Raw genomic sequence first — 11076 nt, forward strand, 5'->3', positions numbered from 1 at the left:
ATACACTTCACTTTTTAAAGATTGGTGAATAATATTCCACTATATGGATATACCACACTTGGTTATCCATTCATCATTTGATGGATGTTGGGTAGTTTCTGCCTCCTGACTATTATGAATAATGCTGCTGTGGATATTTATGCACAAGTTTTCATGCGGACATGTGTACATGCGTGGAATAGCTGGGTCAGATGCCAAATCTGTGATTAAACTTTTGAGGAACTGCCAAACTGTTTTCCCAGGCAGCTGTACCATTTTATATTTTTACCAGCAATGCATGAGGGTTCCGATTTCTCCACATCTTTGCCAACATGTGGCTGGGCTGATGAAAACTTCTGGTTGCCTGCCCCTCCCAGGAAGATACCCTGACCCTTAAGTGAGAGCTGGGAGGAGAAGAAGGCTTGTGTTCCTGGCTTCACCTGCCTGGGATGGAGCTTCTGTCATTTTGAGCAGGAAGTGGGGAGGGAGGGAATGACTCATGGTTCAAATGCTACAGACTCTCACTGTTCTTACCACGTTTTACTAGGTTTCCTTGCATAAATATTTCTTTATTTGCTATATGGCCTAAGGACAATTTCCAGAGATTTTAAAAATAATTTTCATGAGGTATGCTTGTTTTGCTGGAGACTGCTGAGCTCCAGACGCCAGTCATTTCAAAAGTGGAAATCTAAATGTTTGTGTTTAAAGCTGCTCAGATTGTGGTCATTTGTTGGACAGCATGGAAAACTATTACGCAGAGAAGCAGAGTTCCATAAGATTTACTTTGAGAAACACTAATGTTGGCTAATCAAGCACTGAAATAAATTAAGAATTAGATTAAGTAGAAAGTGATAAACTTAATGATTAATAGAAAGAATATTGACTGCATCTAATTCAACAGTAAGATATTTTCATGCATGATTTTAAAAGGAAGAGCATATTTTTCTCATTCACCACAACCTTGTGCATACACACACACACACACACACACACACACACACATATACATATACAGGCAAATACATTTTAGGTTAAGTAAACTAGTGGATTACATACTTTAGAGTTTCACTGCCCAGTTAATTTACAAAAAAATATTGGGAGACTGTTGTAAGGTTGCCTACTTTTAATGTTTTTCATTTAAGAACATTAAAAAAAAGAGAGAGATTATTTTATTGCTTTTGAGAAAGAGATAAAGGGAGAGAGAGAGAGAAACATTGATGTGATAGCAAAACATCAACCAGCTGCCTCCTACAGGCCCCACCCAAGCATGTATCCTGACCAGGAATCCAACTGGCAACCTCTGGTACCCCGGAGAATGCCCAACCCACACTGGTCAGGGCTAAGGACATCTTTTTAAAAACGACCTGCAGAAGTCATCACCATTTCAGATCTGAGAGGCATTTAAGCATTGATAAAGAAAGAAGGTCATAATCTCAGGATTATAAAGGATATTTTTTTTTCTTGACATAGATCATAACTTTTATTTGAGTACTATAATTCAGAGATGACACTTGTCAAGCAATCTATATAATAAAAGGGTGATATACTAATTAGACAGGGTTGACCAGACATCTGCCTTCCTTCCAAACAAAGCCATCGTGGTGGGGGCCAAGACAGAGGCAGTTAGGGGCAATCAGACATGCAGGCAGATAAGTGGTTAGGAGCCAGTGGTCCCCGATTGTGAGAGGGATGTCTGACTGACAGTTTAGGCCCAATTCCTGCAACACTTGGACATTCCCTGAAGGGTCCCGGATTGGAGAGGGTGCAAGCCAGGCTGACAGATAGCCCCTGCCCCCTGCCATGCACTAATTTTGTGAACCGGGCCTCTAGTTATGATATAATACCGTACAACTATTGTTTCTCTTAAAGCTTCCAAGAAATATAATAACGACCCTGTATATTGGCCTCGGCCTCCTCTAAACCTAAAGTCCTATTATCAGCAACCTTTATACCTTGATCACAATAAATAGATATTAAGAGGTAATAAGTAGCAGGGACCGGTTTGGCTCAGTGGGTAGAGCGTCGGACTGCGGACTGAAAGGTCCCGATTCCATTCCGGTCAAGGGCAAGTACCTTGGTTGCGGGCACATCCCCAGTAGGTGGTGTGCAGGAGGCAGCTGATCGATGATTCTCTCTCTTCAATGTTTTTAATTCTCTATCCCTCTCTCTTACTCTCTGTGAAAAATCAATAAAATATATATATATTTTTAAAAAGAGGTAATAGTAATAATCTGTTAAGAATTATTTTCTCAGAAATTCTGTTAATTCAAATGTCAGAAAAATATTTGACAGACAACCAGAAATAATAGAGAATAAATTTTATTGATTAAAATTTTAATTGCACTGGTCTAGCTAAGAATCAAGAATATGCTCAACTTGCCATTTGCCATCTTATAATTAATTAATTAAAAAAGATTTAAAGTATGACTCAAAGTTATTATCTTTGGCAATAACATTCTTGAGAATTAAAAAATTTCCCAAAGTAAGACTAACCCATTACTGAAGAAAAATAATCAACCAAAGCTGTTTTTACTGTTTGAAGGATCATGGAATTTGTCTCATAGGCCAGTGTTCCACACACTGAATACTATTTTAACTATTCCTCACTTACAGTTTTAAAAGTTTGTTAAAACTTACACAAAGAAAAGCTTTTATAATAACTTTATAACAGTGCTGTTAATATACACTTCATATCAAGACCATACATGGAATGTATAATGAAGGGTAATCTTTTTAATTGAGTGTATTTGGCCTTCTAAAATGTCATTTACATTCCTTATTTTACTCCTTTTGGGGTAGGCCTTTGTTACAGACAGATCCGAAAATTGGCATTTTGGCACCATCAAAATGTACAGGCAAACCAAATAAAATATGGCAAATTTAATGGGCTCCCTTGTTTTGGCAAGGCACCCCTCCCCTTGGCACATTTTGTTTTTTTGTTTTTTTGGGTTTTTTTAATATATTTTATTGATTTTTTACAAAGAGGAAAGGAGAGGAATAGAGAGTTAGAAACATCGATGAGAGAGAATCATCGATCAGCTCACACCTCCTACTGGGGATGTGCCTGCAACCCAGGTACATGCCCTTGACCAGAATAGAAACCTGGGACCTTTCAGTCCATAGGGTGACGCTCTATCCCACTGAGCCAAACCGGTTTTGGCCATTTGTACATTTTGGATAAAGCCAAGACTTAATTTCTGTCAATATATAAAAAAAATCAAAATACTGAGTAAATATTTACTTTACCAAAATAGTTAATAAAACCTTCTGTGAATACATAGCTATCATGATATACTATATTTACATTTTTTATACTCAACTGCTTGATACAGGAAGTTGGAGAAGCAGAGGAATTGAAAAGATAAATGTGTACATGGACATCCAGCCATAAATGGAGATGAAGCGGTTGAGAAATTAACATTCTTCAGGAACACAGCTGTAAAGTAAGGAACATTTAGGTTCGTTATTAACATAATTTAGGGCTAACTCCCAGGTTACTTTTCTGTTATCATAATATATCTCTGAGAAACTCTCCCGTCCTTGAAGAGCAGTACAGCTGCTCTGGGCTTCGTCCAACTGAGGCTAATTTCTCTAAAACCCTTTATAGAGCCAAGAGTCTCTGGAACCTTCTTACTGTGATTAAACACTAGCAAAGGCCTTGCCAAAGCCACTTAGCAAATAATTGGCACTGTAGGTTTCCAGAAACGGAGTGGCCACAGGCAGTCACACAGCAAAGATCAGAATCAAATTCTGTGGAAAATATGTGACTTTTGAAAAAAAGGAGTCGGCATTCGTGTCTGGCAGCGTGGCGTCTGTGGTCAAGGCGTCCGTGCACGGTGTTTGCTGGAGGTAAATGGCATGTATCGCTGGTGCCTCCTTTTCCATGTGTAATCCCATGCCGCTCCCCAAGAGAATTATAAGAATTATTTTTCTCTTCCTTTTTTTCCTCTTCACAAGAAAAATCAGGTAATGCACTCATCCCACAAATTATTTGGAAGATGAGGCATAACTGGGGCAAAACAAAATAACATCCAAAAGAATAACGTGTCTTTTCCCCACCTCTTCCTCACAGCATAATGTGCTTTGAAATAAATCATAATTCTGGCCACAAAAAGTCTCCCCTCTGGACGTAGGGTGGGAAGAAAAGCTTAGATTCCATCAAGCCAAAGGGAGATGTGGTTGATGACATTCCATGCTTCACAGACAGCTCAGAATGGTCCTTTCCTGTAGCTTTCTTCCAGTCTGAGAAGGCCGACAGGCCTCAAAGTCAGCATATATGCGGGGCTTGCTCAGCTGTAAGGATTGTACGACAGTTTGGTTTTGTGTGGGGTGTGTGTTTGTTTGTTTGTTTGTTTATTCCAAATGTGTTTATTGGGATGGTTTTCCACTCACCCTTCTGTAAGCATTCCTTTTCCTCCTGTTGGCTGACATAGAACAACGGAGCAACCGACACACAAAACTACAGTTTGTGCGTGGCTAAGGACAGTGGTGATTTTATAGCATCCTGGGCATTTCACAGTCATAAAATAGGCATTGGGGCTCTGCACCAGGTGCTTCTTCTTGTGTCTCTTCTCCTCTTCTCTACGGCAGCTTTGAGCTGACAGTGAAATCATCTGGGAATCAGATTTTTGGGTCAAACTGTGACAGCCAGTCGGTCAATAGCAAGGATAACAACCAAGACAGGATGGACCCTAAGCCTGACCGAATCAGGAAGTCTAATCAATCAGACATGTGTTGAAACTAGCAGTCCTCAGGGCTGCACAAGTTCAAGATTGAAAACCTAAATGATGAGGCAATTGCCAGGGAATACACACGGCCAAGCCAGGGATGGGTGGAGGGAAAGGAATGATCCCAGGACATCCTGGTCTGGCCCACCTTGTCCCAAGCAAGACCAAGAGAGGGTAGTTCTCTTCCATAAATATTTACTAAGGAGTAACCAAGTGTATACTTGGAAAAGGAATATAAAAATAAAGGAAAGATTTTTCGAGCTAAAAATGGTAGCTTGGCCCTAGCCAGTTTGGCTCAATGGGTAGAGTATCGGCTTGCAGACCCAAGAGTCCCAAGTTTGATTCCGATTAAAGGCACGTACCTCAGTTGCAGACTCCTCCTTGACTCGGGCCCTGGACAGAGCGCGTGCAGGAGACAACCAATCGATGTGTTTCTCTAGCAACAATTTTTCTCTCTGTCTTTTCCTCTTCTCCTCTCTCTCTGAAAATCAATGGGAAAATATCATCGGCGAGGGTTAAAAAAAAAATTAAAATGGTAGATTGGACATCTGCACCTTTTTTCACTCCCTCCCAAAACCCTGGTGAAAAGAACAGAGAGATTTTTGTCTTTTAAAGACACAACCCTACCAGAATAAGCTAACAGAAGAAAAGAAAAAGCAACTTTTTTGAAACTGGAAAGCTGGTGAATGAGTGGTGATTGACTTAGAATGGTAAGCAGTAAGTGAAGAAGAACAGAATTCCCCCAAAACGTAGGATTCAGTGGCATTAGTTGCTCTCGGAAGTGGGGATGAAGATGTGGCTAAAACTAGACTGAAGGTGATTTGACCTTGGGTGGTGAGCACACAATATAATATACAGATGCTATATTATAGAATTGTACGCTTAAAACTTATATAATTTTATTAACCAATGTTTACTAACCCCAATAAATTCAATAAAATCCAATAAATTCAATTAAAAAATTTAAAATAAGTAAATTTTTTAAATCACTAATTTGTAACCTCTCATAAATTAATGGATCTATGGATTGAATATCATAGAAAGAGAGACAACCAGAAAATTGCCTCATGATAAAAAAAACAAAACAAACATGCCACCACCTAGGATTTAATACACATGGAGCAAAAACTAACAGAGCTACAAGTAGAAAGAAACGTCAACAATCATAATTCAAGATTTTAGCAGCCTTCTTTAAATAATCAACAGAACAAGTGGAGAGAAAATCAGTAAGTAGCTAGAAGACACTATATATGTAGAACATATGTTGTTCTATATGTAGAATAACTCTGCTGATCAACATGATCTAATAGACATGTATAAGCTAACTCACTCCAAACTGTAGACTATATCCTTTCTAAAAATGCAAATTTCTCTAATATAGACCAGTGTTGGGTCATAAAAAGTAAGTCTCAATATCTTTAAAAATAAATTTCAAACAAAAACTTTAAAGAATATTTTTTCTGAATAAGTGGAATTAAATTAGAAACTGTTAATACTAAGATATCAAAAAAGACCTCCAAATGTTTGGAAATTGTAAATCATACTCCATTAAAGAACATTGTACATTACTAGAAAACTGTGGCAATATTTTGAACTAGAATATAATGAAAATGCAATATATGTGATGCAGCTAAAGTGATGTTTAGAGGGAATGTATAGTAGCTTATATTATAAAAGAAAGTGTAAAATCAATTATCTAAATTTCTACCTTGAGAAGTTAGGAAAAGCCCTGGTTTGTGTGGCTCAGTTGGTTGGAGCATCGATCCATACACCAAAAGGTGGTGGGTTCAATTCTAAGTCAGGGTACAAACTTAGGTTTCCAGTTATATCCACACACACAAATCAATAAAAAGATTTAAAATTTTTTTAAAGTTAGGAGAACATCACTTCTCAGCCTTTTGGCTACAATCAAGTGTAGTATCTGTTCTTATCAATTTAATATCTGACACATTCTCTGAGGACATTATATTAAATGTATTTTTGGAATAGGGAGATGGAATAGGAGCTTGCTCCATCCACTCCACGCATTGACCTGGCATTGCAGTACCCCTAGGAAAGGTGCACACACAAAAAAAATAAATAAATAAAATAAAAATAAAAAGTTAGGAAAACAAAGAAAATTAAATTCAAAGCATGTAGAAGGAATTAAAAAGGTAAATGTAGTAGCTAATGAAACAAAATACAGACAAGCAATAGAGAACGTGAGCAAAGCCAAAGTTTATTCTCTGAAAATATTTATAAAAGTAATTAAGTCCTGCCGAAACCAGTTTGGCTCAGTGGTAGAGCGTCTATCTGTGGACTGAAAGGTTCCAGGTTCGATTCCGGTCAGGGGCATGTACGTTGGTTGCGGGCACATCCCCGGTAGCGGGTGTGCAAGAGGCAGCTAGTCGGTGTTTCTCTCTCATCAACGTTTCTAGCTCTCTATCTCTCTCCCTTCCTCTCTGTAAAAAATCAATAAAATATATATTTTTTAAAAAGTAATTAAATCCTAGCAAGACCAGCCCAAAAATTTCTCACCTGGACTTTCACCACAATCTCCCATTGTCTGTCCTCCAATACATACCAAGGAGATCTCTCCAGCTAACACATGATTCTGCTCCTGTCAGTTTCTTGCTTTAAGTCCTTCTATAGCTCCCTAATATCTACAAAACAAAATTCAAATTCCTACCTCTGAAAAAGCCCATGATCTGGCCTCTCCCTCTTTCCCCAGTCACCTTTCTCTACTATTTATTGCTCTAAAACTAAGCATCCTTTCTCTTGCCTTCTGTCCCCATTCAGGATGGTCGGGCAAATTTCTCATCCGTGAAGACGAGGTTAGTGAAACCTTTTCACACCTCAAGCACAGTCAGGTTCTACTCACCACACGGCATTGTATCCATCCGTTAACTAGTCTGTATGCTCCCTGAAAGCGGGCTGGTTCATAGTACATCTTTTCATTTGTTTAACCTTCATCTGGCTCAGGATCATTGTTCAATGAATAAATGAATGAATGAGAGAGAAAGGGAAGAAATGACTGAGTTCACCCACTTTGGGAATCTTCAAGAGCAATTTTTTAAGAAGTGCAATCCTTCCCCCACACAGGGAAGAATCTCATCAATGTCCATTTAGTTGAGATTCACATTTAAATCTATCTAGCTAATCTATCTCCCATTCAGCTTAGCAGTCATTTCTAATAAGCTTCATACCTAGCTTAGGACTGTTCTCAGATTCATGATTGCTGAATTTACTAATACTAATAGGTACGTGAAGGGGCATAGGTATTGGGCCCTTAAAGCAGGAGGGGGTGGGGGGGGAGAACTCCCTTCTGCTATCCTCCTAGCTCTTTGGGGTGCCTGTGGGGCAATTATTTAAAAAACTGGATGTATCCCTAACCCCGTTTGGTTCAGTGGATAGAGCACCGGCCCACAGACTGAAGAAGAGTTCCGGGTTCGATTCTGGTCAAGGGCATGTACCTTGATTTTGGGCTTGATCCCTAATAGAGGGTGTGCAGAAGGCAGATGATGAATGTTTCTCTCTCATCGATATTTCTAACTCTCTATCCCTTCCCCTTTTATTATGTAAAATTCAATAAAATATCTTTAAAAAAAAACTGAATGTAGCCGAAACCGGTTTCACTCAGTAGTTGAGCCTCGGTCTGCAGGGTCGATTCCGGTCAGGGGCATGTACGTTGGTTGCGGGCACATCCCCGGTAGCGGGTGTGCAAGAGGCAGCTAGTTGGTGTTTCTCTCTCATCGACGTTTCTAGCTCTCTATCTCTCTCCCTTCCTCTCTGTAAAAAATCAATAAAAATATATTTAAAAAAAAAACAAAACCCTGAATGTATCGTGATGATGAAAAAGTTATCTCTGGTTAAGGGTGGTCTGGTGTTAACAAGCTCTGGGCATTTGCTTCATGCATTTCAATACATGGCTCATGAGTATACAGCCCAACCAGCATCCCCACTGAACTATCTTCTTGGAGAAAAGGACCTGAATCTATGATTTTCATATGCCTTGAGGACATCTTGTTCATTTCCCTTTACATATATGTTCAGTAGATGCTGTTCCTTACTGGCAGGATCATTTCCAACAGCATGTAGGAAACAGGACTTTCATCCCACTCAGTCTCCTGGACTTCCTATACATTCCAAGTGAGTATTAAGTAGTTCAAAGGTAAACCATCAAAAATATTTTCTGGCTCAGTAGTTGAGCATTGACCCATGAATCAAGAGGTCAGTGATTTGATTCCTGGTCAGGGCACATGCCTGGGTTTCAGGCTCCACCCCAGTAGGCAGCAGGCACAAGGCAGCCTATCGATGATGCTTCTCCCCATCTGTGTTTTTTGTTTGTTTTTTTTTTAACATATTTTATTGATTTTTTACAGAGAGGAAGGGAAAGGGATAGAGTTCAAAACATGATGTGAGAGAAACATCAATCAGCTGCCTCTTGCACACCTTCTACTGGGGATGTGCCCTCAAGATACATGCCCTCCACCAGAATCAAACCTGGGACCCTTGAGTCCGCAGGCCGACGCTTTATCCACTGAACCAAACTGGTCAGGGCTCCCCATCGATGTTTTTACCTCTCTATCCCTCTCCCTTCCCCTCTCCCTCTAAAAATCAATAAAAACATTAAAACAACAAATCAGAAAATCCTTTCCTATTATTCATTATATTGATTCACCCTAAGCAGTTGAGGACCAAGAAAATGTTTTCCGTCTGGATTAGAAAGCAAAGAACGTCGTGGAGCAAAAACAAGGCCAGGGCACTGAAATTGTGGCCAGAAGTTGGGCCAGCCCAGGCGTCTCACACAATCACAGAGGACAGAATTCTCATCTTTGCAGAGGCATTAAGTAGGCGTCTCCCCTGAGGGAGGGTTAGAATTCTGTGTCACATCTCCTCAGCTCGCTGGACCACAGTGGAGGAAGGGACTCATCAATTACAGGCCACTCAGATCCCAGCGTATTTTCCAAAGACTTCTTGTTTTTCAAACCCCATGTTCCCAGCACAAGCACAATTTCTCTTCTTGTTGGGAGGTAGGAAAAGTCAGAGAGGGGCAAGTGGAAATCTTTAGCCACTGAGGATGATGAGTTCAGCCTTCCTGATAGGCAGCTGTGTGGAGAGCTTCCCAGTTCCTCCAAGGCTGCACTGCCCTCCTCCCAGAACCCCAGTATTAGGAAACTGCTCGAGGGAAGCAGAGTACCTGTTAAGAGTTCACCAATGTTCCCATTCCTGTTTTCTGGTTTCTATCTCATGACCACCATCCATCTAAACTGTCCTTAGGGAGAAAGGAGCAGTTTGAAACTAAAAGTATTTGAATTATAAGGAGCCTGGAGGCCCAGTGCATGAAATTTGTGCACAAGTGAGGTCCCTAGGCCTGACAAGTTATCAGGGCCTATTGGGGCCATCTCGCCCAGTCCCGATGGAGGTCAGGCCGGCTGGGGCTTGCCAGACGCCAGATGGGACTGCCAGATGGGGCCTGTTGGATGAGGGTGGGGCGGGGGGTGGGGGGTCTGGGAAGGTTGGCTGTGGGAGCGCACAATGACAATACTGTGTAGGATTCCACTGTATAAATCTACCACCAGTTATGTAGACTTTCTGCTGCTGATGGACATTGGGGTGGTTTACCAGTGTGGCTGCTACAGATAATGCTGCTATAAACAATTATGTGCATGGTTTTGATCCACCTATGTATATCATTTGGGTATATATCTAGATAAAGATGATATTATATTTTGAATTAATTTTTGTATAAGGTAAGTTTAAGTAAAGATTCTTTTCTCCTCCTTGCCCTCCACTCTCCCCCTCCTCCTCCTCCTCCCCTTTTTTCTTCTCCTCCTTTTTCTTTTGCTTATGGATGTCCAATTGCTCCAGCATCATTTGTTGAAAAGGCATGACAGGGTTTTTTGTTGTTTTCTTTTTATGTTCCAGCCAGAGTTTTACCCTAAACTAAAAACCAGACCTTATCATTCTCTGGTTTAAATCTTCAATGGCTTCTTATTGCACCAGGAGGACACCAACTCTCCAACCTCATCCTGGGTCACTTTCAACTATGTCCAGCCACCCTACCTTCTTCTCAGTTCCCTGAACACTTCAATGCCTTTGCAGTTGCCTTTCCCTCTACTTGGAAGGTTCTTCCACTAGCTCCCCACTGGGCCTCTAGTTTACAAAATGAAGAAAGCCCAGAGGGAATATGAGAACAATGAAGAAGGAGGGCCTCACATGTCCCACGTGAGGTTTGACCTTTGAGCTCAGGAGTTGCTATAGTGACCAAATCAAGGGAATGGTGGACAATCAGAGGGGATATTGAGGCACAAAAAGTACAGCCTTTATAAATCAGGGAAAAGGGAACTTGGAGGGACTATGTCCCCCTTCCCATGTGGGAGTCTGTGCT

At 40.5% G+C, this 11076-nt stretch overlaps 1 non-coding gene across 1 annotated transcript; it reads left to right on the forward strand.

Annotated features, from left to right (window-relative positions):
• The first annotated feature begins 6588 nt into the window (after positions 1 to 6588).
• On the forward strand, positions 6589 to 6775 carry LOC118711990. The gene has a single exon (XR_004985923.1). It is a non-coding gene; the product is annotated as a U2 spliceosomal RNA (small nuclear RNA).
• Positions 6776 to 11076: the final 4301 nt, after the last annotated feature.

The sequence above is a fragment of the Pipistrellus kuhlii genome, unplaced genomic scaffold (assembly GCF_014108245.1).
Source record: "Pipistrellus kuhlii isolate mPipKuh1 unplaced genomic scaffold, mPipKuh1.p scaffold_m20_p_8, whole genome shotgun sequence".
Lineage (NCBI taxonomy): Eukaryota > Metazoa > Chordata > Mammalia > Chiroptera > Vespertilionidae > Pipistrellus > Pipistrellus kuhlii.